The sequence below is a fragment of the Microcebus murinus genome, unplaced genomic scaffold (assembly GCF_040939455.1).
Source record: "Microcebus murinus isolate Inina unplaced genomic scaffold, M.murinus_Inina_mat1.0 scaf050_hap2_Mmur4.0, whole genome shotgun sequence".
NCBI classification, from domain to species: domain Eukaryota; kingdom Metazoa; phylum Chordata; class Mammalia; order Primates; family Cheirogaleidae; genus Microcebus; species Microcebus murinus.
This window is the reverse complement of record NW_027438996.1, coordinates 55,735-81,556: the sequence shown is the minus strand read 5'-3', so window position 1 is coordinate 81,556 and position 25,822 is coordinate 55,735. Positions and strand designations below refer to the sequence as shown.

General features: G+C 63.6%; 7 non-coding genes across 7 annotated transcripts; all 7 read right to left on the bottom strand.

The window, feature by feature from the left end:
• Positions 1-1,756: 1,756 nt before the first annotated feature.
• Positions 1,757-1,875, bottom strand: LOC142868982 (5S ribosomal RNA). The gene has a single exon (XR_012917837.1). It is a non-coding gene; the product is annotated as a 5S ribosomal RNA (ribosomal RNA).
• A 3,539-nt stretch (positions 1,876-5,414) lies between these two features.
• On the bottom strand, positions 5,415-5,533 carry LOC142868977 (5S ribosomal RNA). The gene has a single exon (XR_012917832.1). It is a non-coding gene; the product is annotated as a 5S ribosomal RNA (ribosomal RNA).
• A 3,550-nt stretch (positions 5,534-9,083) lies between these two features.
• On the bottom strand, positions 9,084-9,202 carry LOC142868989 (5S ribosomal RNA). The gene has a single exon (XR_012917844.1). It is a non-coding gene; the product is annotated as a 5S ribosomal RNA (ribosomal RNA).
• Positions 9,203-12,714: 3,512 nt separating this feature from the next.
• LOC142868976 (5S ribosomal RNA) lies at positions 12,715-12,833 on the bottom strand. The gene has a single exon (XR_012917831.1). It is a non-coding gene; the product is annotated as a 5S ribosomal RNA (ribosomal RNA).
• A 3,536-nt stretch (positions 12,834-16,369) lies between these two features.
• Positions 16,370-16,488, bottom strand: LOC142868975 (5S ribosomal RNA). Its single transcript, XR_012917830.1, has one exon. It is a non-coding gene; the product is annotated as a 5S ribosomal RNA (ribosomal RNA).
• Positions 16,489-20,013: 3,525 nt separating this feature from the next.
• Positions 20,014-20,132, bottom strand: LOC142868974 (5S ribosomal RNA). Its single transcript, XR_012917829.1, has one exon. It is a non-coding gene; the product is annotated as a 5S ribosomal RNA (ribosomal RNA).
• Positions 20,133-23,672: 3,540 nt separating this feature from the next.
• Positions 23,673-23,791, bottom strand: LOC142868988 (5S ribosomal RNA). The gene has a single exon (XR_012917843.1). It is a non-coding gene; the product is annotated as a 5S ribosomal RNA (ribosomal RNA).
• Between the last annotated feature and the right edge of the window lie 2,031 nt (positions 23,792-25,822).

Sequence of the window (25,822 nt, the reverse complement as noted above, 5' to 3'; positions counted from 1 at the left end):
CCCGACATGGCGCAGGGCTCAGAGACACCTCAGACACTTGCTACCCAAAGTGCAAAGGGCATCAGTTGCTCCTCCAAACTCCCCCCCTGCCCAGCAGACCGCGTTGTCCAGCCAGCCCCCGGGCCTCCCTGGGGTGCCCAGCACAAAAGTGCAGACAACCACCGGACCCTCAATCTCAGTTTTCGGATGTTTTTGCCACTCTAAGGACCCGCAGGCCAGCTGGGCCTTCTGGCAGGACAGAGAGCCCCGGAATCCGACGTGGAGAGCTGGGTGTACGTCCCCACGAGGAGGCGGTCCCCACCTCCGCGGCTCTCCCCTTGCGGGGGGGAAAAGCAGCCACGGGGCCTCAGAGAAGACACCAGGCTGGGCGCCCGCCCCACAGTGGGGGCACGTCCCCCGCAGGCCACTTAGCGCCGGCCGCCGGCCGGCGGACGGTTGGGTGGCGCGAGACGCTGCGGCCGCCCTGCTACCGGGTTCCTGGGAGGGCGTCCTGGAACCAGCGTCCACACCAAGCCCTTGGAAGGCCCAGGCGACGGAGGAGCCCCGTCAGGCAGGGGCCGAGGACGGTGACGGCCCGGGCGGGGAGGAGCGTGTCAGGCAGGGGCAGAGGACGGTGACAGGTGACAGGCCGGGCGGGAAGGAGTCAGTCAGGCAGGGGCCGAGGAGGAGACGGGCTGGGTAAGGGTTAGGGTTAGAGTCAGGGCACAAGTCACAATCGCAAAGACCTGGAAGCGACCCGAGTGCCCATCGACCCACGAGTGCGTAAATGAAATGTGGCGCGTGGACACCACGGAGTGCTATTCAGCTAGGAGGAGCAGCGGTGAGAGGGCACCTCTCGTGGTTCTCCTGGCCAGAGCTGGAACCCGTTCCAGTAAGCCAGGTAGCCCAAGAATGGACACACGAGCACCACGTGCTCGCGCTCACCAGCAAATGGGTACGAACCGATGGACACCTAAGTGGACACAGAGGAATCACCTTCATCGGGTGGGTGTCGGGCGGGTGGGGGGAGGGGATGGGCATACACCTCCATTAGGAACGGGGTGGGTGCGCACCGACTGGGGGATGGGCGCACTTGAGGCTCTGACCCGAGGGGGGAGGCTGGGAGAGGGCAACGTACCCGACCTTAACATTGGTACCCCCACAATACGCTGGAACAACATCAGAGGTAAATGAATAAGAACACAGGGGGGAGGGGGGCACGGGCAACACATGTCACCTTAATACTTGGACTCCCATCATCTGCTTGAAAAGAGAGAGAAAAGAAAATGCAATCATAGAGATAAGAGACACTTTTTAAACATAATGAATCCGAAGAGAAAAGTAAAAGGAGGCCTGTGGAGCAGGTCTGGGTGTGACTCCGGATCCCCCAACATCAGGTGCCACCACCAAAGATTCCTACGTGTAGCCCATAGAACCCCAAAAGCAACGGGACGAGTTCTGGTCACATACTCCCTCAAAATGACATCCTGGCCTTCTTCTGGAACTCCCTCCCCTCTCAGACTCTCAAGGTTTCCTCCAGCGTGTCGGTTCCCACAGAGCAGACCTTTGGTCTGAGACCTGACAGTCCAGAAGCCACGCATGCTGCCGCGTGACGGCGGTGTCGCGGCTTGGGACAAGAGGAGGCCCCACGGTGCGGGCTGGGGCGCCAGGCACCGCGGCGGGCGCTGAGGGTGGGGGTGACCCCCACCCCGGGCCGCCGACTCGCTCCCAGAAAGGGGACAGAACAAGAGGCAAAACAAAAAAAAAAAAAAGAAGAAGCCTACGGCACCCGGTATTCCCAGGCAGTCTCCCATCCAAGTACTAACCAGGCCCGACCCTGCTTAGCTTCCGAGACCAGACGAGATCGGGCGCGTTCAGGGTGGTGTGGCCCTAGACGGCGGAGGGCGCCCCTGCCCCGCTCAAGAAGCCGAGCCTCTCTGCGCTTCCCCGCCGCCTCCTCCCCCCGCCCCAGGCCCCGCGCCGGCGCTGACCCGCACCGGGCCGGGCCTGTTGAGTTCACCGGCCGGGTCCGGCGGGCTCCGAGGGACGGGGGTGACAGGCGGGGCGGGGCGGGGCGGGGCGGGGCGGGCAGGGAGCGGCGGGCCGGGGTGGGGGGCTGTCTCTCTATACACACACACACACACACACACACACACACACTCACACTCACACTCACTCACTCACACTCACACAAGATGCGCCTCCACGGCTGGACTCGCCAAGGTGGAGACCTTCCAGCCCCCTTCCTCTCCTCGCCTGGCCCACCCCCAGCTCCTGGCCGGCCGCCGCCGCCGCCGCCGATTGCGCACGCGCGGGTCGCCCGCCCTTTGACCCCAGGCAGGGTCCGCCATCCCCGACAACCCCTTTCAGCTGGGCCCCCCACCCTGTGGGTGGGCTGCCGCCTATTCCCCCGGGCCCGGGCTGGGGCACAGCGCATGGGGGAGGGGAGCGAGTGTATGGGGCGTCTCTCTCTCTCTCTAGGGATGTGTCCCATGGGTGGGGTGGCGTGGTTTGTGGGGCGCTGAAGAAATCAGTCCCCTCCATCTCCTACCTCTGGAAAACGCCCAAGCCCTTGGAGAACTGCCGGCAACGCGACCGTGGGGGCCGGGACCCTCCTCTGTGTCCTCCTGTGGCCCAGTCCAAGGGGCCTGGGCCTGGCCGGGGCTGCATTGGACCCCGACCACCCTGGCGTGTGGACTCGCTAAAAATCGGCGATTAGATATTGGATTCCAGCTTCATTGAGGTCATTTCACTAATGAGTGCACCGGAAAGAGTTTCCTAATCCATCTGTGAGGGTGGCAACTGAAAGAGAATTTTAAAGCTGACAGAATAGGCGAGGAAAGGCATAGGAGATTTCCACACCCAGTAAGGAAGCCTTTCCCGAAATGGAAGAAAGAAACGAGCAAACAGAAACACCGGTAGCCCGCCAGGATCAGAGTCTGCCCCCGAGAGAAAGTACCCTGACCAGGTTCACCCGTGGGTGGGTGGCGAGCTAGCGGCATTCAGAAGAGCGAGGCCCGCAGTCTGTGCAGAAGACACCTGCACTCGGGTGTGTGTGGCGGCACGATTCACAAGCAGCTCCAGATGTTAAGCCAAGGAGAAGCCAGGGAGTTCCCAACGCCCCAGGTGTCCTCAGCCCACGACTGGCTGCTGGGGGAATGCGAAGCCCGGCTCCTTGTCTCAGAGCCCTTGTCTCAGAGCGGGACAACCAGGAGGTGTGACGTACACCCCGGGGTTCCCAGGAGGATCAGGCTGAAGCTGGGACTTGGCCTGAAAGTGTCCCCTCGCATGGCCACCCCCTTCCCCTTCCTGCTCCTCTACTCCTGGTGCCCCTCCATCCAGGGGCCAGACCTTAAAGAGTCACCCGCAAGAGAATCCTGGTCCCAAAGGAGCCTTCTGGGGGACCCGTGCTGAGAGAGGTTGTGGGCATGGCCCGCTGGGGCTCTGCCCGACCCAGGGCTGAGAGATGCAACCTCCCAGCTCTGGGTCCCTGCAGGGGAAGCGTTGGCAAGCACAGGGCCAGTCCTCCAAAGGCCCAGGTGCAGGGAGCCCAGGCCAAGCAGCCTGTGGAAGAAGCCACCCCGGGAACACGACTGCAGGCCACGGCCCTTCCCACCTCCTCCTCCTCCTCCTCCTGCTCCTCCACCCCCCCCCGACCTCCCACCCCCCCACCCCACCCCCCGACATGGCGCAGGGCTCAGAGACACCTCAGACACTTGCTACCCAAAGTGCAAAGGGCATCAGTTGCTCCTCCAAACCCCCCCCCTGCCCAGCAGACCGCGTTGTCCAGCCAGCCCCCGGGCCTCCCTGGGGTGCCCAGCACAAAAGTGCAGACAACCACCGGACCCTCAATCTCAGTTTTCGGATGTTTTTGCCACTCTAAGGACCCGCAGGCCAGCTGGGCCTTCTGGCAGGACAGAGAGCCCCGGAATCCGACGTGGAGAGCTGGGTGTACGTCCCCACGAGGAGGCGGTCCCCACCTCCGCGGCTCTCCCCTTGCGGGGGGGAAAAGCAGCCACGGGGCCTCAGAGAAGACACCAGGCTGGGCGCCCGCCCCACAGTGGGGGCACGTCCCCCGCAGGCCACTTAGCGCCGGCCGCCGGCCGGCGGACGGTTGGGTGGCGCGAGACGCTGCGGCCGCCCTGCTACCGGGTTCCTGGGAGGGCGTCCTGGAACCAGCGTCCACACCAAGCCCTTGGAAGGCCCAGGCGACGGAGGAGCCCCGTCAGGCAGGGGCCGAGGACGGTGACGGCCCGGGCGGGGAGGAGCGTGTCAGGCAGGGGCAGAGGACGGTGACAGGTGACAGGCCGGGCGGGAAGGAGTCAGTCAGGCAGGGGCCGAGGAGGAGACGGGCTGGGTAAGGGTTAGGGTTAGAGTCAGGGCACAAGTCACAATCGCAAAGACCTGGAAGCGACCCGAGTGCCCATCGACCCACGAGTGCGTAAATGAAATGTGGCGCGTGGACACCACGGAGTGCTATTCAGCTAGGAGGAGCAGCGGTGAGAGGGCACCTCTCGTGGTTCTCCTGGCCAGAGCTGGAACCCGTTCCAGTAAGCCAGGTAGCCCAAGAATGGACACACGAGCACCACGTGCTCGCGCTCACCAGCAAATGGGTACGAACCGATGGACACCTAAGTGGACACAGAGGAATCACCTTCATCGGGTGGGTGTCGGGCGGGTGGGGGGAGGGGATGGGCATACACCTCCATTAGGAACGGGGTGGGTGCGCACCGACTGGGGGATGGGCGCACTTGAGGCTCTGACCCGAGGGGGGAGGCTGGGAGAGGGCAACGTACCCGACCTTAACATTGGTACCCCCACAATACGCTGGAACAACATCAGAGGTAAATGAATAAGAACACAGGGGGGAGGGGGGCACGGGCAACACATGTCACCTTAATACTTGGACTCCCATCATCTGCTTGAAAAGAGAGAGAAAAGAAAATGCAATCATAGAGATAAGAGACACTTTTTAAACATAATGAATCCGAAGAGAAAAGTAAAAGGAGGCCTGTGGAGCAGGTCTGGGTGTGACTCCGGATCCCCCAACATCAGGTGCCACCACCAAAGATTCCTACGTGTAGCCCATAGAACCCCAAAAGCAACGGGACGAGTTCTGGTCACATACTCCCTCAAAATGACATCCTGGCCTTCTTCTGGAACTCCCTCCCCTCTCAGACTCTCAAGGTTTCCTCCAGCGTGTCGGTTCCCACAGAGCAGACCTTTGGTCTGAGACCTGACAGTCCAGAAGCCACGCATGCTGCCGCGTGACGGCGGTGTCGCGGCTTGGGACAAGAGGAGGCCCCACGGTGCGGGCTGGGGCGCCAGGCACCGCGGCGGGCGCTGAGGGTGGGGGTGACCCCCACCCCGGGCCGCCGACTCGCTCCCAGAAAGGGGACAGAACAAGAGGCAAAACAAAAAAAAAAAAAAGAAGAAGCCTACGGCACCCGGTATTCCCAGGCGGTCTCCCATCCAAGTACTAACCAGGCCCGACCCTGCTTAGCTTCCGAGACCAGACGAGATCGGGCGCGTTCAGGGTGGTGTGGCCCTAGACGGCGGAGGGCGCCCCTGCCCCGCTCAAGAAGCCGAGCCTCTCTGCGCTTCCCCGCCGCCTCCTCCCCCCGCCCCAGGCCCCGCGCCGGCGCTGACCCGCACCGGGCCGGGCCTGTTGAGTTCACCGGCCGGGTCCGGCGGGCTCCGAGGGACGGGGGTGACAGGCGGGGCGGGGCGGGGCGGGGCGGGGCGGGCAGGGAGCGGCGGGCCGGGGTGGGGGGCTGTCTCTCTATACACACACACACACACACACACACACACACACTCACACTCACACTCACTCACTCACACTCACACAAGATGCGCCTCCACGGCTGGACTCGCCAAGGTGGAGACCTTCCAGCCCCCTTCCTCTCCTCGCCTGGCCCACCCCCAGCTCGTGGCCGCCGCCGCCGCCGCCGCCGCCGCCGCCGCCGATTGCGCACGCGCGGGTCGCCCGCCCTTTGACCCCAGGCAGGGGCCGCCATCCCCACAACCCCTTTCAGCTGCGCCCCCCACCCTGTGGGTGGGCTGCCGCCTATTCCCCCGGGCCCGGGCTGGGGCACAGCGCATGGGGGAGGGGAGCGAGTGTATGGGGCGTCTCTCTCTCTCTCTAGGGATGTGTCCCATGGGTGGGGTGGCGTGGTTTGTGGGGCGCTGAAGAAATCAGTCCCCTCCATCTCCTACCTCTGGAAAACGCCCAAGCCCTTGGAGAACTGCCGGCAACGCGACCGTGGGGGCCGGGACCCTCCTCTGGGTCCTCCTGTGGCCCAGTCCAAGGGGCCTGGGCCTGGCCGGGGCTGCATTGGACCCCGACCACCCTGGCGTGTGGACTCGCTAAAAATCGGCGATTAGATATTGGATTCCAGCTTCATTGAGGTCATTTCACTAATGAGTGCACCGGAAAGAGTTTCCTAATCCATCTGTGAGGGTGGCAACTGAAAGAGAATTTTAAAGCTGACAGAATAGGCGAGGAAAGGCATAGGAGATTTCCACACCCAGTAAAGAAGCCTTTCCCGAAATGGAAGAAAGAAACGAGCAAACAGAAACACCGGTAGCCCGCCAGGATCAGAGTCTGCCCCCGAGAGAAAGTACCCTGACCAGGTTCACCCGTGGGTGGGTGGCGAGCTAGCGGCATTCAGAAGAGCGAGGCCCGCAGTCTGTGCAGAAGACACCTGCACTCGGGTGTGTGTGGCGGCACGATTCACAAGCAGCTCCAGATGTTAAGCCAAGGAGAAGCCAGGGAGTTCCCAACGCCCCAGGTGTCCTCAGCCCACGACTGGCTGCTGGGGGAATGCGAAGCCCGGCTCCTTGTCTCAGAGCCCTTGTCTCAGAGCGGGACAACCAGGAGGTGTGACGTACACCCCGGGGTTCCCAGGAGGATCAGGCTGAAGCTGGGACTTGGCCTGAAAGTGTCCCCTCGCATGGCCACCCCCTTCCCCTTCCTGCTCCTCTACTCCTGGTGCCCCTCCATCCAGGGGCCAGACCTTAAAGAGTCACCCGCAAGAGAATCCTGGTCCCAAAGGAGCCTTCTGGGGGACCCGTGCTGAGAGAGGTTGTGGGCATGGCCCGCTGGGGCTCTGCCCGACCCAGGGCTGAGAGATGCAACCTCCCAGCTCTGGGTCCCTGCAGGGGAAGCGTTGGCAAGCACAGGGCCAGTCCTCCAAAGGCCCAGGTGCAGGGAGCCCAGGCCAAGCAGCCTGTGGAAGAAGCCACCCCGGGAACACGACTGCAGGCCACGGCCCTTCCCACCTCCTCCTCCTCCTCCTCCTGCTCCTCCACCCCCCCCCCGACCTCCCACCCCCCCACCCCACCCCCCGACATGGCGCAGGGCTCAGAGACACCTCAGACACTTGCTACCCAAAGTGCAAAGGGCATCAGTTGCTCCTCCAAACCCCCCCCCTGCCCAGCAGACCGCGTTGTCCAGCCAGCCCCCGGGCCTCCCTGGGGTGCCCAGCACAAAAGTGCAGACAACCACCGGACCCTCAATCTCAGTTTTCGGATGTTTTTGCCACTCTAAGGACCCGCAGGCCAGCTGGGCCTTCTGGCAGGACAGAGAGCCCCGGAATCCGACGTGGAGAGCTGGGTGTACGTCCCCACGAGGAGGCGGTCCCCACCTCCGCGGCTCTCCCCTTGCGGGGGGGAAAAGCAGCCACGGGGCCTCAGAGAAGACACCAGGCTGGGCGCCCGCCCCACAGTGGGGGCACGTCCCCCGCAGGCCACTTAGCGCCGGCCGCCGGCCGGCGGACGGTTGGGTGGCGCGAGACGCTGCGGCCGCCCTGCTACCGGGTCCCTGGGAGGGCGTCCTGGAACCAGCGTCCACACCAAGCCCTTGGAAGGCCCAGGCGACGGAGGAGCCCCGTCAGGCAGGGGCCGAGGACGGTGACGGCCCGGGCGGGGAGGAGCGTGTCAGGCAGGGGCAGAGGACGGTGACAGGTGACAGGCCGGGCGGGAAGGAGTCAGTCAGGCAGGGGCCGAGGAGGAGACGGGCTGGGTAAGGGTTAGGGTTAGAGTCAGGGCACAAGTCACAATCGCAAAGACCTGGAAGCGACCCGAGTGCCCATCGACCCACGAGTGCGTAAATGAAATGTGGCGCGTGGACACCACGGAGTGCTATTCAGCTAGGAGGAGCAGCGGTGAGAGGGCACCTCTCGTGGTTCTCCTGGCCAGAGCTGGAACCCGTTCCAGTAAGCCAGGTAGCCCAAGAATGGACACACGAGCACCACGTGCTCGCGCTCACCAGCAAATGGGTACGAACCGATGGACACCTAAGTGGACACAGAGGAATCACCTTCATCGGGTGGGTGTCGGGCGGGTGGGGGGAGGGGATGGGCATACACCTCCATTAGGAACGGGGTGGGTGCGCACCGACTGGGGGATGGGCGCACTTGAGGCTCTGACCCGAGGGGGGAGGCTGGGAGAGGGCAACGTACCCGACCTTAACATTGGTACCCCCACAATACGCTGGAACAACATCAGAGGTAAATGAATAAGAACACAGGGGGGAGGGGGGCACGGGCAACACATGTCACCTTAATACTTGGACTCCCATCATCTGCTTGAAAAGAGAGAGAAAAGAAAATGCAATCATAGAGATAAGAGACACTTTTTAAACATAATGAATCCGAAGAGAAAAGTAAAAGGAGGCCTGTGGAGCAGGTCTGGGTGTGACTCCGGATCCCCCAACATCAGGTGCCACCACCAAAGATTCCTACGTGTAGCCCATAGAACCCCAAAAGCAACGGGACGAGTTCTGGTCACATACTCCCTCAAAATGACATCCTGGCCTTCTTCTGGAACTCCCTCCCCTCTCAGACTCTCAAGGTTTCCTCCAGCGTGTCGGTTCCCACAGAGCAGACCTTTGGTCTGAGACCTGACAGTCCAGAAGCCACGCATGCTGCCGCGTGACGGCGGTGTCGCGGCTTGGGACAAGAGGAGGCCCCACGGTGCGGGCTGGGGCGCCAGGCACCGCGGCGGGCGCTGAGGGTGGGGGTGACCCCCACCCCGGGCCGCCGACTCGCTCCCAGAAAGGGGACAGAACAAGAGGCAAAACAAAAAAAAAAAAAAGAAGAAGCCTACGGCACCCGGTATTCCCAGGCGGTCTCCCATCCAAGTACTAACCAGGCCCGACCCTGCTTAGCTTCCGAGACCAGACGAGATCGGGCGCGTTCAGGGTGGTGTGGCCCCTGCCCCGCTCAAGAAGCCGAGCCTCTCTGCGCTTCCCCGCCGCCTCCTCCCCCCGCCCCAGGCCCCGCGCCGGCGCTGACCCGCACCGGGCCGGGCCTGTTGAGTTCACCGGCCGGGTCCGGCGGGCTCCGAGGGACGGGGGTGACAGGCGGGGCGGGGCGGGGCGGGGCGGGCAGGGAGCGGCGGGCCGGGGTGGGGGGCTGTCTCTCTATACACACACACACACACACACACACACACACACTCACACTCACACTCACTCACTCACACTCACACAAGATGCGCCTCCACGGCTGGACTCGCCAAGGTGGAGACCTTCCAGCCCCCTTCCTCTCCTCGCCTGGCCCACCCCCAGCTCGTGGCCGCCGCCGCCGCCGCCGCCGATTGCGCACGCGCGGGTCGCCCGCCCTTTGACCCCAGGCAGGGGCCGCCATCCCCGACAACCCCTTTCAGCTGCGCCCCCCACCCTGTGGGTGGGCTGCCGCCTATTCCCCCGGGCCCGGGCTGGGGCACAGCGCATGGGGGAGGGGAGCGAGTGTATGGGGCGTCTCTCTCTCTCTCTAGGGATGTGTCCCATGGGTGGGGTGGCGTGGTTTGTGGGGCGCTGAAGAAATCAGTCCCCTCCATCTCCTACCTCTGGAAAACGCCCAAGCCCTTGGAGAACTGCCGGCAACGCGACCGTGGGGGCCGGGACCCTCCTCTGTGTCCTCCTGTGGCCCAGTCCAAGGGGCCTGGGCCTGGCCGGGGCTGCATTGGACCCCGACCACCCTGGCGTGTGGACTCGCTAAAAATCGGCGATTAGATATTGGATTCCAGCTTCATTGAGGTCATTTCACTAATGAGTGCACCGGAAAGAGTTTCCTAATCCATCTGTGAGGGTGGCAACTGAAAGAGAATTTTAAAGCTGACAGAATAGGCGAGGAAAGGCATAGGAGATTTCCACACCCAGTAAGGAAGCCTTTCCCGAAATGGAAGAAAGAAACGAGCAAACAGAAACACCGGTAGCCCGCCAGGATCAGAGTCTGCCCCCGAGAGAAAGTACCCTGACCAGGTTCACCCGTGGGTGGGTGGCGAGCTAGCGGCATTCAGAAGAGCGAGGCCCGCAGTCTGTGCAGAAGACACCTGCACTCGGGTGTGTGTGGCGGCACGATTCACAAGCAGCTCCAGATGTTAAGCCAAGGAGAAGCCAGGGAGTTCCCAACGCCCCAGGTGTCCTCAGCCCACGACTGGCTGCTGGGGGAATGCGAAGCCCGGCTCCTTGTCTCAGAGCCCTTGTCTCAGAGCGGGACAACCAGGAGGTGTGACGTACACCCCGGGGTTCCCAGGAGGATCAGGCTGAAGCTGGGACTTGGCCTGAAAGTGTCCCCTCGCATGGCCACCCCCTTCCCCTTCCTGCTCCTCTACTCCTGGTGCCCCTCCATCCAGGGGCCAGACCTTAAAGAGTCACCCGCAAGAGAATCCTGGTCCCAAAGGAGCCTTCTGGGGGACCCGTGCTGAGAGAGGTTGTGGGCATGGCCCGCTGGGGCTCTGCCCGACCCAGGGCTGAGAGATGCAACCTCCCAGCTCTGGGTCCCTGCAGGGGAAGCGTTGGCAAGCACAGGGCCAGTCCTCCAAAGGCCCAGGTGCAGGGAGCCCAGGCCAAGCAGCCTGTGGAAGAAGCCACCCCGGGAACACGACTGCAGGCCACGGCCCTTCCCACCTCCTCCTCCTCCTGCTCCTCCACACCCCCCCCCCGACCTCCCACCCCCCCACCCCACCCCCCGACATGGCGCAGGGCTCAGAGACACCTCAGACACTTGCTACCCAAAGTGCAAAGGGCATCAGTTGCTCCTCCAAACCCCCCCCCGTGCCCAGCAGACCGCGTTGTCCAGCCAGCCCCCGGGCCTCCCTGGGGTGCCCAGCACAAAAGTGCAGACAACCACCGGACCCTCAATCTCAGTTTTCGGATGTTTTTGCCACTCTAAGGACCCGCAGGCCAGCTGGGCCTTCTGGCAGGACAGAGAGCCCCGGAATCCGACGTGGAGAGCTGGGTGTACGTCCCCACGAGGAGGCGGTCCCCACCTCCGCGGCTCTCCCCTTGCGGGGGGGAAAAGCAGCCACGGGGCCTCAGAGAAGACACCAGGCTGGGCGCCCGCCCCACAGTGGGGGCACGTCCCCCGCAGGCCACTTAGCGCCGGCCGCCGGCCGGCGGACGGTTGGGTGGCGCGAGACGCTGCGGCCGCCCTGCTACCGGGTCCCTGGGAGGGCGTCCTGGAACCAGCGTCCACACCAAGCCCTTGGAAGGCCCAGGCGACGGAGGAGCCCCGTCAGGCAGGGGCCGAGGACGGTGACGGCCCGGGCGGGGAGGAGCGTGTCAGGCAGGGGCAGAGGACGGTGACAGGTGACAGGCCGGGCGGGAAGGAGTCAGTCAGGCAGGGGCCGAGGAGGAGACGGGCTGGGTAAGGGTTAGGGTTAGAGTCAGGGCACAAGTCACAATCGCAAAGACCTGGAAGCGACCCGAGTGCCCATCGACCCACGAGTGCGTAAATGAAATGTGGCGCGTGGACACCACGGAGTGCTATTCAGCTAGGAGGAGCAGCGGTGAGAGGGCACCTCTCGTGGTTCTCCTGGCCAGAGCTGGAACCCGTTCCAGTAAGCCAGGTAGCCCAAGAATGGACACACGAGCACCACGTGCTCGCGCTCACCAGCAAATGGGTACGAACCGATGGACACCTAAGTGGACACAGAGGAATCACCTTCATCGGGTGGGTGTCGGGCGGGTGGGGGGAGGGGATGGGCATACACCTCCATTAGGAACGGGGTGGGTGCGCACCGACTGGGGGATGGGCGCACTTGAGGCTCTGACCCGAGGGGGGAGGCTGGGAGAGGGCAACGTACCCGACCTTAACATTGGTACCCCCACAATACGCTGGAACAACATCAGAGGTAAATGAATAAGAACACAGGGGGGAGGGGGGCACGGGCAACACATGTCACCTTAATACTTGGACTCCCATCATCTGCTTGAAAAGAGAGAGAAAAGAAAATGCAATCATAGAGATAAGAGACACTTTTTAAACATAATGAATCCGAAGAGAAAAGTAAAAGGAGGCCTGTGGAGCAGGTCTGGGTGTGACTCCGGATCCCCCAACATCAGGTGCCACCACCAAAGATTCCTACGTGTAGCCCATAGAACCCCAAAAGCAACGGGACGAGTTCTGGTCACATACTCCCTCAAAATGACATCCTGGCCTTCTTCTGGAACTCCCTCCCCTCTCAGACTCTCAAGGTTTCCTCCAGCGTGTCGGTTCCCACAGAGCAGACCTTTGGTCTGAGACCTGACAGTCCAGAAGCCACGCATGCTGCCGCGTGACGGCGGTGTCGCGGCTTGGGACAAGAGGAGGCCCCACGGTGCGGGCTGGGGCGCCAGGCACCGCGGCGGGCGCTGAGGGTGGGGGTGACCCCCACCCCGGGCCGCCGACTCGCTCCCAGAAAGGGGACAGAACAAGAGGCAAAACAAAAAAAAAAAAAAGAAGAAGCCTACGGCACCCGGTATTCCCAGGCGGTCTCCCATCCAAGTACTAACCAGGCCCGACCCTGCTTAGCTTCCGAGACCAGACGAGATCGGGCGCGTTCAGGGTGGTGTGGCCCTAGACGGCGGAGGGCGCCCCTGCCCCGCTCAAGAAGCCGAGCCTCTCTGCGCTTCCCCGCCGCCTCCTCCCCCCGCCCCAGGCCCCGCGCCGGCGCTGACCCGCACCGGGCCGGGCCTGTTGAGTTCACCGGCCAGGTCCGGCGGGCTCCGAGGGACGGGGGTGACAGGCGGGGCGGGGCGGGCAGGGAGCGGCGGGCCGGGGTGGGGGGCTGTCTCTCTATACACACACACACACACACACACACACACACTCACACTCACTCACTCACACTCACACAAGATGCGCCTCCACGGCTGGACTCGCCAAGGTGGAGACCTTCCAGCCCCCTTCCTCTCCTCGCCTGGCCCACCCCCAGCTCGTGGCCGCCGCCGCCGCCGCCGCCGCCGCCGCCGCCGCCGCCGCCGATTGCGCACGCGCGGGTCGCCCGCCCTTTGACCCCAGGCAGGGGCCGCCATCCCCACAACCCCTTTCAGCTGCGCCCCCCACCCTGTGGGTGGGCTGCCGCCTATTCCCCCGGGCCCGGGCTGGGGCACAGCGCATGGGGGAGGGGAGCGAGTGTATGGGGCGTCTCTCTCTCTCTCTAGGGATGTGTCCCATGGGTGGGGTGGCGTGGTTTGTGGGGCGCTGAAGAAATCAGTCCCCTCCATCTCCTACCTCTGGAAAACGCCCAAGCCCTTGGAGAACTGCCGGCAACGCGACCGTGGGGGCCGGGACCCTCCTCTGGGTCCTCCTGTGGCCCAGTCCAAGGGGCCTGGGCCTGGCCGGGGCTGCATTGGACCCCGACCACCCTGGCGTGTGGACTCGCTAAAAATCGGCGATTAGATATTGGATTCCAGCTTCATTGAGGTCATTTCACTAATGAGTGCACCGGAAAGAGTTTCCTAATCCATCTGTGAGGGTGGCAACTGAAAGAGAATTTTAAAGCTGACAGAATAGGCGAGGAAAGGCATAGGAGATTTCCACACCCAGTAAAGAAGCCTTTCCCGAAATGGAAGAAAGAAACGAGCAAACAGAAACACCGGTAGCCCGCCAGGATCAGAGTCTGCCCCCGAGAGAAAGTACCCTGACCAGGTTCACCCGTGGGTGGGTGGCGAGCTAGCGGCATTCAGAAGAGCGAGGCCCGCAGTCTGTGCAGAAGACACCTGCACTCGGGTGTGTGTGGCGGCACGATTCACAAGCAGCTCCAGATGTTAAGCCAAGGAGAAGCCAGGGAGTTCCCAACGCCCCAGGTGTCCTCAGCCCACGACTGGCTGCTGGGGGAATGCGAAGCCCGGCTCCTTGTCTCAGAGCCCTTGTCTCAGAGCGGGACAACCAGGAGGTGTGACGTACACCCCGGGGTTCCCAGGAGGATCAGGCTGAAGCTGGGACTTGGCCTGAAAGTGTCCCCTCGCATGGCCACCCCCTTCCCCTTCCTGCTCCTCTACTCCTGGTGCCCCTCCATCCAGGGGCCAGACCTTAAAGAGTCACCCGCAAGAGAATCCTGGTCCCAAAGGAGCCTTCTGGGGGACCCGTGCTGAGAGAGGTTGTGGGCATGGCCCGCTGGGGCTCTGCCCGACCCAGGGCTGAGAGATGCAACCTCCCAGCTCTGGGTCCCTGCAGGGGAAGCGTTGGCAAGCACAGGGCCAGTCCTCCAAAGGCCCAGGTGCAGGGAGCCCAGGCCAAGCAGCCTGTGGAAGAAGCCACCCCGGGAACACGACTGCAGGCCACGGCCCTTCCCACCTCCTCCTCCTCCTCCTCCTGCTCCTCCACACCCCCCCGACCTCCCACCCCCCCACCCCACCCCCCGACATGGCGCAGGGCTCAGAGACACCTCAGACACTTGCTACCCAAAGTGCAAAGGGCATCAGTTGCTCCTCCAAACCCCCCCCCTTGCCCAGCAGACCGCGTTGTCCAGCCAGCCCCCGGGCCTCCCTGGGGTGCCCAGCACAAAAGTGCAGACAACCACCGGACCCTCAATCTCAGTTTTCGGATGTTTTTGCCACTCTAAGGACCCGCAGGCCAGCTGGGCCTTCTGGCAGGACAGAGAGCCCCGGAATCCGACGTGGAGAGCTGGGTGTACGTCCCCACGAGGAGGCGGTCCCCACCTCCGCGGCTCTCCCCTTGCGGGGGGGAAAAGCAGCCACGGGGCCTCAGAGAAGACACCAGGTTGGGCGCCCGCCCCACAGTGGGGGCACGTCCCCCGCAGGCCACTTAGCGCCGGCCGCCGGCCGGCGGACGGTTGGGTGGCGCGAGACGCTGCGGCCGCCCTGCTACCGGGTTCCTGGGAGGGCGTCCTGGAACCAGCGTCCACACCAAGCCCTTGGAAGGCCCAGGCGACGGAGGAGCCCCGTCAGGCAGGGGCCGAGGACGGTGACGGCCCGGGCGGGGAGGAGCGTGTCAGGCAGGGGCAGAGGACGGTGACAGGTGACAGGCCGGGCGGGAAGGAGTCAGTCAGGCAGGGGCCGAGGAGGAGACGGGCTGGGTAAGGGTTAGGGTTAGAGTCAGGGCACAAGTCACAATCGCAAAGACCTGGAAGCGACCCGAGTGCCCATCGACCCACGAGTGCGTAAATGAAATGTGGCGCGTGGACACCACGGAGTGCTATTCAGCTAGGAGGAGCAGCGGTGAGAGGGCACCTCTCGTGGTTCTCCTGGCCAGAGCTGGAACCCGTTCCAGTAAGCCAGGTAGCCCAAGAATGGACACACGAGCACCACGTGCTCGCGCTCACCAGCAAATGGGTACGAACCGATGGACACCTAAGTGGACACAGAGGAATCACCTTCATCGGGTGGGTGTCGGGCGGGTGGGGGGAGGGGATGGGCATACACCTCCATTAGGAACGGGGTGGGTGCGCACCGACTGGGGGATGGGCGCACTTGAGGCTCTGACCCGAGGGGGGAGGCTGGGAGAGGGCAACGTACCCGACCTTAACATTGGTAACCCCACAATACGCTGGAACAACATCAGAGGTTAATGAATAAGAACACAGGGGGGAGGGGGGCACGGGCAACACATGTCACCTTAATACTTGGACTCCCATCATCTGCTTGAAAAGAGAGAGAAAAGAAAATGCAATCATAGAGATAAGAGACACTTTTTAAACATAATGAATCCGAAGAGAAAAGTAAAAGGAGGCCTGTGGAGCAGGTCTGGGTGTGACTCCGGATCCCCCAACATCAGGTGCCACCACCAAAGATTCCTACGTGTAGCCCATAGAACCCCAAAAGCAACGGGACGAGTTCTGGTCACATACTCCCTCAAAATGACATCCTGGCCTTCTTCTGGAACTCCCTCCCCTCTCAGACTCTCAAGGTTTCCTCCAGCGTGTCGGTTCCCACAGAGCAGACCTTTGGTCTGAGACCTGACAGTCCAGAAGCCACGCATGCTGCCGCGTGACGGCGGTGTCGCGGCTTGGGACAAGAGGAGGCCCCACGGTGCGGGCTGGGGCGCCAGGCACCGCGGCGGGCGCTGAGGGTGGGGGTGACCCCCACCCCGGGCCGCCGACTCGCTCCCAGAAAGGGGACAGAACAAGAGGCAAAACAAAAAAAAAAAAAAGAAGAAGCCTACGGCACCCGGTATTCCCAGGCGGTCTCCCATCCAAGTACTAACCAGGCCCGACCCTGCTTAGCTTCCGAGACCAGACGAGATCGGGCGCGTTCAGGGTGGTGTGGCCCTAGACGGCGGAGGGCGCCCCTGCCCCGCTCAAGAAGCCGAGCCTCTCTGCGCTTCCCCGCCGCCTCCTCCCCCCGCCCAAGGCCCCGCGCCGGCGCTGACCCGCACCGGGCCGGGCCTGTTGAGTTCACCGGCCGGGTCCGGCGGGCTCCGAGGGACGGGGGTGACAGCGGGGCGGGGCGGGGCGGGGCGGGCAGGGAGCGGCGGGCCGGGGTGGGGGGCTGTCTCTCTATACACACACACACACACACACACACACACACACTCACACTCACACTCACACAAGATGCGCCTCCACGGCTGGACTCGCCAAGGTGGAGACCTTCCAGCCCCCTTCCTCTCCTCGCCTGGCCCACCCCCAGCTCGTGGCCGCCGCCGCCGCCGCCGCCGCCGCCGATTGCACACGCGCGGGTCGCCCGCCCTTTGACCCCAGGCAGGGTCCGCCATCCCCGACAACCCCTTTCAGCTGCGCCCCCCACCCTGTGGGTGGGCTGCCGCCTATTCCCCCGGGCCCGGGCTGGGGCACAGCGCATGGGGGAGGGGAGCGAGTGTATGGGGCGTCTCTCTCTCTCTCTAGGGATGTGTCCCATGGGTGGGGTGGCGTGGTTTGTGGGGCGCTGAAGAAATCAGTCCCCTCCATCTCCTACCTCTGGAAAACGCCCAAGCCCTTGGAGAACTGCCGGCAACGCGACCGTGGGGGCCGGGAACCTCCTCTGGGTCCTCCTGTGGCCCAGTCCAAGGGGCCTGGGCCTGGCCGGGGCTGCATTAGACCCCGACCACCCTGGCGTGTGGACTCGCTAAAAATCGGCGATTAGATATTGGATTCCAGCTTCATTGAGGTCATTTCACTAATGAGTGCACCGGAAAGAGTTTCCTAATCCATCTGTGAGGGTGGCAACTGAAAGAGAATTTTAAAGCTGACAGAATAGGCGAGGAAAGGCATAGGAGATTTCCACACCCAGTAAGGAAGCCTTTCCCGAAATGGAAGAAAGAAACGAGCAAACAGAAACACCGGTAGCCCGCCAGGATCAGAGTCTGCCCCCGAGAGAAAGTACCCTGACCAGGTTCACCCGTGGGTGGGTGGCGAGCTAGCGGCATTCAGAAGAGCGAGGCCCGCAGTCTGTGCAGAAGACACCTGCACTCGGGTGTGTGTGGCGGCACGATTCACAAGCAGCTCCAGATGTTAAGCCAAGGAGAAGCCAGGGAGTTCCCAACGCCCCAGGTGTCCTCAGCCCACGACTGGCTGCTGGGGGAATGCGAAGCCCGGCTCCTTGTCTCAGAGCCCTTGTCTCAGAGCGGGACAACCAGGAGGTGTGACGTACACCCCGGGGTTCCCAGGAGGATCAGGCTGAAGCTGGGACTTGGCCTGAAAGTGTCCCCTCGCATGGCCACCCCCTTCCCCTTCCTGCTCCTCTACTCCTGGTGCCCCTCCATCCAGGGGCCAGACCTTAAAGAGTCACCCGCAAGAGAATCCTGGTCCCAAAGGAGCCTTCTGGGGGACCCGTGCTGAGAGAGGTTGTGGGCATGGCCCGCTGGGGCTCTGCCCGACCCAGGGCTGAGAGATGCAACCTCCCAGCTCTGGGTCCCTGCAGGGGAAGCGTTGGCAAGCACAGGGCCAGTCCTCCAAAGGCCCAGGTGCAGGGAGCCCAGGCCAAGCAGCCTGTGGAAGAAGCCACCCCGGGAACACGACTGCAGGCCACGGCCCTTCCCACCTCCTCCTCCTCCTCCTCCTGCTCCTCCACCCCCCCCCCGACCTCCCACCCCCCCACCCCACCCCCCGACATGGCGCAGGGCTCAGAGACACCTCAGACACTTGCTACCCAAAGTGCAAAGGGCATCAGTTGCTCCTCCAAACCCCCCCCCTGCCCAGCAGACCGCGTTGTCCAGCCAGCCCCCGGGCCTCCCTGGGGTGCCCAGCACAAAAGTGCAGACAACCACCGGACCCTCAATCTCAGTTTTCGGATGTTTTTGCCACTCTAAGGACCCGCAGGCCAGCTGGGCCTTCTGGCAGGACAGAGAGCCCCGGAATCCGACGTGGAGAGCTGGGTGTACGTCCCCACGAGGAGGCGGTCCCCACCTCCGCGGCTCTCCCCTTGCGGGGGGGAAAAGCAGCCACGGGGCCTCAGAGAAGACACCAGGCTGGGCGCCCGCCCCACAGTGGGGGCACGTCCCCCGCAGGCCACTTAGCGCCGGCCGCCGGCCGGCGGACGGTTGGGTGGCGCGAGACGCTGCGGCCGCCCTGCTACCGGGTTCCTGGGAGGGCGTCCTGGAACCAGCGTCCACACCAAGCCCTTGGAAGGCCCAGGCGACGGAGGAGCCCCGTCAGGCAGGGGCCGAGGACGGTGACGGCCCGGGCGGGGAGGAGCGTGTCAGGCAGGGGCAGAGGACGGTGACAGGTGACAGGCCGGGCGGGAAGGAGTCAGTCAGGCAGGGGCCGAGGAGGAGACGGGCTGGGTAAGGGTTAGGGTTAGAGTCAGGGCACAAGTCACAATCGCAAAGACCTGGAAGCGACCCGAGTGCCCATCGACCCACGAGTGCGTAAATGAAATGTGGCGCGTGGACACCACGGAGTGCTATTCAGCTAGGAGGAGCAGCGGTGAGAGGGCACCTCTCGTGGTTCTCCTGGCCAGAGCTGGAACCCGTTCCAGTAAGCCAGGTAGCCCAAGAATGGACACACGAGCACCACGTGCTCGCGCTCACCAGCAAATGGGTACGAACCGATGGACACCTAAGTGGACACAGAGGAATCACCTTCATCGGGTGGGTGTCGGGCGGGTGGGGGGAGGGGATGGGCATACACCTCCATTAGGAACGGGGTGGGTGCGCACCGACTGGGGGATGGGCGCACTTGAGGCTCTGACCCGAGGGGGGAGGCTGGGAGAGGGCAACGTACCCGACCTTAACATTGGTACCCCCACAATACGCTGGAACAACATCAGAGGTAAATGAATAAGAACACAGGGGGGAGGGGGGCACGGGCAACACATGTCACCTTAATACTTGGACTCCCATCATCTGCTTGAAAAGAGAGAGAAAAGAAAATGCAATCATAGAGATAAGAGACACTTTTTAAACATAATGAATCCGAAGAGAAAAGTAAAAGGAGGCCTGTGGAGCAGGTCTGGGTGTGACTCCGGATCCCCCAACATCAGGTGCCACCACCAAAGATTCCTACGTGTAGCCCATAGAACCCCAAAAGCAACGGGACGAGTTCTGGTCACATACTCCCTCAAAATGACATCCTGGCCTTCTTCTGGAACTCCCTCCCCTCTCAGACTCTCAAGGTTTCCTCCAGCGTGTCGGTTCCCACAGAGCAGACCTTTGGTCTGAGACCTGACAGTCCAGAAGCCACGCATGCTGCCGCGTGACGGCGGTGTCGCGGCTTGGGACAAGAGGAGGCCCCACGGTGCGGGCTGGGGCGCCAGGCACCGCGGCGGGCGCTGAGGGTGGGGGTGACCCCCACCCCGGGCCGCCGACTCGCTCCCAGAAAGGGGACAGAACAAGAGGCAAAACAAAAAAAAAAAAAAGAAGAAGCCTACGGCACCCGGTATTCCCAGGCGGTCTCCCATCCAAGTACTAACCAGGCCCGACCCTGCTTAGCTTCCGAGACCAGACGAGATCGGGCGCGTTCAGGGTGGTGTGGCCCTAGACGGCGGAGGGCGCCCCTGCCCCGCTCAAGAAGCCGAGCCTCTCTGCGCTTCCCCGCCGCCTCCTCCCCCCGCCCCAGGCCCCGCGCCGGCGCTGACCCGCACCGGGCCGGGCCTGTTGAGTTCACCGGCCGGGTCCGGCGGGCTCCGAGGGACGGGGGTGACAGGCGGGGCGGGGCGGGGCGGGGCGGGGCGGGCAGGGAGCGGCGGGCCGGGGTGGGGGGCTGTCTCTCTATACACACACACACACACACACACACACACACACTCACACTCACACTCACTCACTCACACTCACACAAGATGCGCCTCCACGGCTGGACTCGCCAAGGTGGAGACCTTCCAGCCCCCTTCCTCTCCTCGCCTGGCCCACCCCCAGCTCGTGGCCGCCGCCGCCGCCGCCGCCGATTGCGCACGCGCGGGTCGCCCGCCCTTTGACCCCAGGCAGGGTCCGCCATCCCCGACAACCCCTTTCAGCTGCGCCCCCCACCCTGTGGGTGGGCTGCCGCCTATTCCCCCGGGCCCGGGCTGGGGCACAGCGCATGGGGGAGGGGAGCGAGTGTATGGGGCGTCTCTCTCTCTCTCTAGGGATGTGTCCCATGGGTGGGGTGGCGTGGTTTGTGGGGCGCTGAAGAAATCAGTCCCCTCCATCTCCTACCTCTGGAAAACGCCCAAGCCCTTGGAGAACTGCCGGCAACGCGACCGTGGGGGCCGGGACCCTCCTCTGTGTCCTCCTGTGGCCCAGTCCAAGGGGCCTGGGCCTGGCCGGGGCTGCATTGGACCCCGACCACCCTGGCGTGTGGACTCGCTAAAAATCGGCGATTAGATATTGGATTCCAGCTTCATTGAGGTCATTTCACTAATGAGTGCACCGGAAAGAGTTTCCTAATCCATCTGTGAGGGTGGCAACTGAAAGAGAATTTTAAAGCTGACAGAATAGGCGAGGAAAGGCATAGGAGATTTCCACACCCAGTAAGGAAGCCTTTCCCGAAATGGAAGAAAGAAACGAGCAAACAGAAACACCGGTAGCCCGCCAGGATCAGAGTCTGCCCCCGAGAGAAAGTACCCTGACCAGGTTCACCCGTGGGTGGGTGGCGAGCTAGCGGCATTCAGAAGAGCGAGGCCCGCAGTCTGTGCAGAAGACACCTGCACTCGGGTGTGTGTGGCGGCACGATTCACAAGCAGCTCCAGATGTTAAGCCAAGGAGAAGCCAGGGAGTTCCCAACGCCCCAGGTGTCCTCAGCCCACGACTGGCTGCTGGGGGAATGCGAAGCCCGGCTCCTTGTCTCAGAGCCCTTGTCTCAGAGCGGGACAACCAGGAGGTGTGACGTACACCCCGGGGTTCCCAGGAGGATCAGGCTGAAGCTGGGACTTGGCCTGAAAGTGTCCCCTCGCATGGCCACCCCCTTCCCCTTCCTGCTCCTCTACTCCTGGTGCCCCTCCATCCAGGGGCCAGACCTTAAAGAGTCACCCGCAAGAGAATCCTGGTCCCAAAGGAGCCTTCTGGGGGACCCGTGCTGAGAGAGGTTGTGGGCATGGCCCGCTGGGGCTCTGCCCGACCCAGGGCTGAGAGATGCAACCTCCCAGCTCTGGGTCCCTGCAGGGGAAGCGTTGGCAACCACAGGGCCAGTCCTCCAAAGGCCCAGGTGCAGGGAGCCCAGGCCAAGCAGCCTGTGGAAGAAGCCACCCCGGGAACACGACTGCAGGCCACGGCCCTTCCCACCTCCTCCTCCTCCTCCTCCTGCTCCTCCACACCCCCCCCGACCTCCCACCCCCCCACCCCACCCCCCGACATGGCGCAGGGCTCAGAGACACCTCAGACACTTGCTACCCAAAGTGCAAAGGGCATCAGTTGCTCCTCCAAACCCCCCCCCTGCCCAGCAGACCGCGTTGTCCAGCCAGCCCCCGGGCCTCCCTGGGGTGCCCAGCACAAAAGTGCAGACAACCACCGGACCCTCAATCTCAGTTTTCGGATGTTTTTGCCACTCTAAGGACCCGCAGGCCAGCTGGGCCTTCTGGCAGGACAGAGAGCCCCGGAATCCGACGTGGAGAGCTGGGTGTACGTCCCCACGAGGAGGCGGTCCCCACCTCCGCGGCTCTCCCCTTGCGGGGGGGAAAAGCAGCCACGGGGCCTCAGAGAAGACACCAGGCTGGGCGCCCGCCCCACAGTGGGGGCACGTCCCCCGCAGGCCACTTAGCGCCGGCCGCCGGCCGGCGGACGGTTGGGTGGCGCGAGACGCTGCGGCCGCCCTGCTACCGGGTCCCTGGGAGGGCGTCCTGGAACCAGCGTCCACACCAAGCCCTTGGAAGGCCCAGGCGACGGAGGAGCCCCGTCAGGCAGGGGCCGAGGACGGTGACGGCCCGGGCGGGGAGGAGCGTGTCAGGCAGGGGCAGAGGACGGTGACAGGTGACAGGCCGGGCGGGAAGGAGTCAGTCAGGCAGGGGCCGAGGAGGAGACGGGCTGGGTAAGGGTTAGGGTTAGAGTCAGGGCACAAGTCACAATCGCAAAGACCTGGAAGCGACCCGAGTGCCCATCGACCCACGAGTGCGTAAATGAAATGTGGCGCGTGGACACCACGGAGTGCTATTCAGCTAGGAGGAGCAGCGGTGAGAGGGCACCTCTCGTGGTTCTCCTGGCCAGAGCTGGAACCCGTTCCAGTAAGCCAGGTAGCCCAAGAATGGACACACGAGCACCACGTGCTCGCGCTCACCAGCAAATGGGTACGAACCGATGGACACCTAAGTGGACACAGAGGAATCACCTTCATCGGGTGGGTGTCGGGCGGGTGGGGGGAGGGGATGGGCATACACCTCCATTAGGAACGGGGTGGGTGCGCACCGACTGGGGGATGGGCGCACTTGAGGCTCTGACCCGAGGGGGGAGGCTGGGAGAGGGCAACGTACCCGACCTTAACATTGGTACCCCCACAATACGCTGGAACAACATCAGAGGTAAATGAATAAGAACACAGGGGGGAGGGGGGCACGGGCAACACATGTCACCTTAATACTTGGACTCCCATCATCTGCTTGAAAAGAGAGAGAAAAGAAAATGCAATCATAGAGATAAGAGACACTTTTTAAACATAATGAATCCGAAGAGAAAAGTAAAAGGAGGCCTGTGGAGCAGGTCTGGGTGTGACTCCGGATCCCCCAACATCAGGTGCCACCACCAAAGATTCCTACGTGTAGCCCATAGAACCCCAAAAGCAACGGGACGAGTTCTGGTCACATACTCCCTCAAAATGACATCCTGGCCTTCTTCTGGAACTCCCTCCCCTCTCAGACTCTCAAGGTTTCCTCCAGCGTGTCGGTTCCCACAGAGCAGACCTTTGGTCTGAGACCTGACAGTCCAGAAGCCACGCATGCTGCCGCGTGACGGCGGTGTCGCGGCTTGGGACAAGAGGAGGCCCCACGGTGCGGGCTGGGGCGCCAGGCACCGCGGCGGGCGCTGAGGGTGGGGGTGACCCCCACCCCGGGCCGCCGACTCGCTCCCAGAAAGGGGACAGAACAAGAGGCAAAACAAAAAAAAAAAAAAAGAAGAAGCCTACGGCACCCGGTATTCCCAGGCGGTCTCCCATCCAAGTACTAACCAGGCCCGACCCTGCTTAGCTTCCGAGACCAGACGAGATCGGGCGCGTTCAGGGTGGTGTGGCCCCTGCCCCGCTCAAGAAGCCGAGCCTCTCTGCGCTTCCCCGCCGCCTCCTCCCCCCGCCCCAGGCCCCGCGCCGGCGCTGACCCGCACCGGGCCGGGCCTGTTGAGTTCACCGGCCGGGTCCGGCGGGCTCCGAGGGACGGGGGTGACAGGCGGGGCGGGGCGGGGCGGGGCGGGGCGGGCAGGGAGCGGCGGGCCGGGGTGGGGGGCTGTCTCTCTATACACACACACACACACACACACACACACACACACACACTCACACTCACTCACTCACACTCACACAAGATGCGCCTCCACGGCTGGACTCGCCAAGGTGGAGACCTTCCAGCCCCCTTCCTCTCCTCGCCTGGCCCACCCCCAGCTCGTGGCCGCCGCCGCCGCCGCCGCCGATTGCGCACGCGCGGGTCGCCCGCCCTTTGACCCCAGGCAGGGTCCGCCATCCCCGACAACCCCTTTCAGCTGCGCCCCCCACCCTGTGGGTGGGCTGCCGCCTATTCCCCCGGGCCCGGGCTGGGGCACAGCGCATGGGGGAGGGGAGCGAGTGTATGGGGCGTCTCTCTCTCTCTCTAGGGATGTGTCCCATGGGTGGGGTGGCGTGGTTTGTGGGGCGCTGAAGAAATCAGTCCCCTCCATCTCCTACCTCTGGAAAACGCCCAAGCCCTTGGAGAACTGCCGGCAACGCGACCGTGGGGGCCGGGACCCTCCTCTGTGTCCTCCTGTGGCCCAGTCCAAGGGGCCTGGGCCTGGCCGGGGCTGCATTGGACCCCGACCACCCTGGCGTGTGGACTCGCTAAAAATCGGCGATTAGATATTGGATTCCAGCTTCATTGAGGTCATTTCACTAATGAGTGCACCGGAAAGAGTTTCCTAATCCATCTGTGAGGGTGGCAACTGAAAGAGAATTTTAAAGCTGACAGAATAGGCGAGGAAAGGCATAGGAGATTTCCACACCCAGTAAGGAAGCCTTTCCCGAAATGGAAGAAAGAAACGAGCAAACAGAAACACCGGTAGCCCGCCAGGATCAGAGTCTGCCCCCGAGAGAAAGTACCCTGACCAGGTTCACCCGTGGGTGGGTGGCGAGCTAGCGGCATTCAGAAGAGCGAGGCCCGCAGTCTGTGCAGAAGACACCTGCACTCGGGTGTGTGTGGCGGCACGATTCACAAGCAGCTCCAGATGTTAAGCCAAGGAGAAGCCAGGGAGTTCCCAACGCCCCAGGTGTCCTCAGCCCACGACTGGCTGCTGGGGGAATGCGAAGCCCGGCTCCTTGTCTCAGAGCCCTTGTCTCAGAGCGGGACAACCAGGAGGTGTGACGTACACCCCGGGGTTCCCAGGAGGATCAGGCTGAAGCTGGGACTTGGCCTGAAAGTGTCCCCTCGCATGGCCACCCCCTTCCCCTTCCTGCTCCTCTACTCCTGGTGCCCCTCCATCCAGGGGCCAGACCTTAAAGAGTCACCCGCAAGAGAATCCTGGTCCCAAAGGAGCCTTCTGGGGGACCCGTGCTGAGAGAGGTTGTGGGCATGGCCCGCTGGGGCTCTGCCCGACCCAGGGCTGAGAGATGCAACCTCCCAGCTCTGGGTCCCTGCAGGGGAAGCGTTGGCAAGCACAGGGCCAGTCCTCCAAAGGCCCAGGTGCAGGGAGCCCAGGCCAAGCAGCCTGTGGAAGAAGCCACCCCGGGAACACGACTGCAGGCCACGGCCCTTCCCACCTCCTCCTCCTCCTCCTCCTGCTCCTCCACACCCCCCCCCGACCTCCCACCCCCCCACCCCACCCCCCGACATGGCGCAGGGCTCAGAGACACCTCAGACACTTGCTACCCAAAGTGCAAAGGGCATCAGTTGCTCCTCCAAACCCCCCCCCCGTGCCCAGCAGACCGCGTTGTCCAGCCAGCCCCCGGGCCTCCCTGGGGTGCCCAGCACAAAAGTGCAGACAACCACCGGACCCTCAATCTCAGTTTTCGGATGTTTTTGCCACTCTAAGGACCCGCAGGCCAGCTGGGCCTTCTGGCAGGACAGAGAGCCCCGGAATCCGACGTGGAG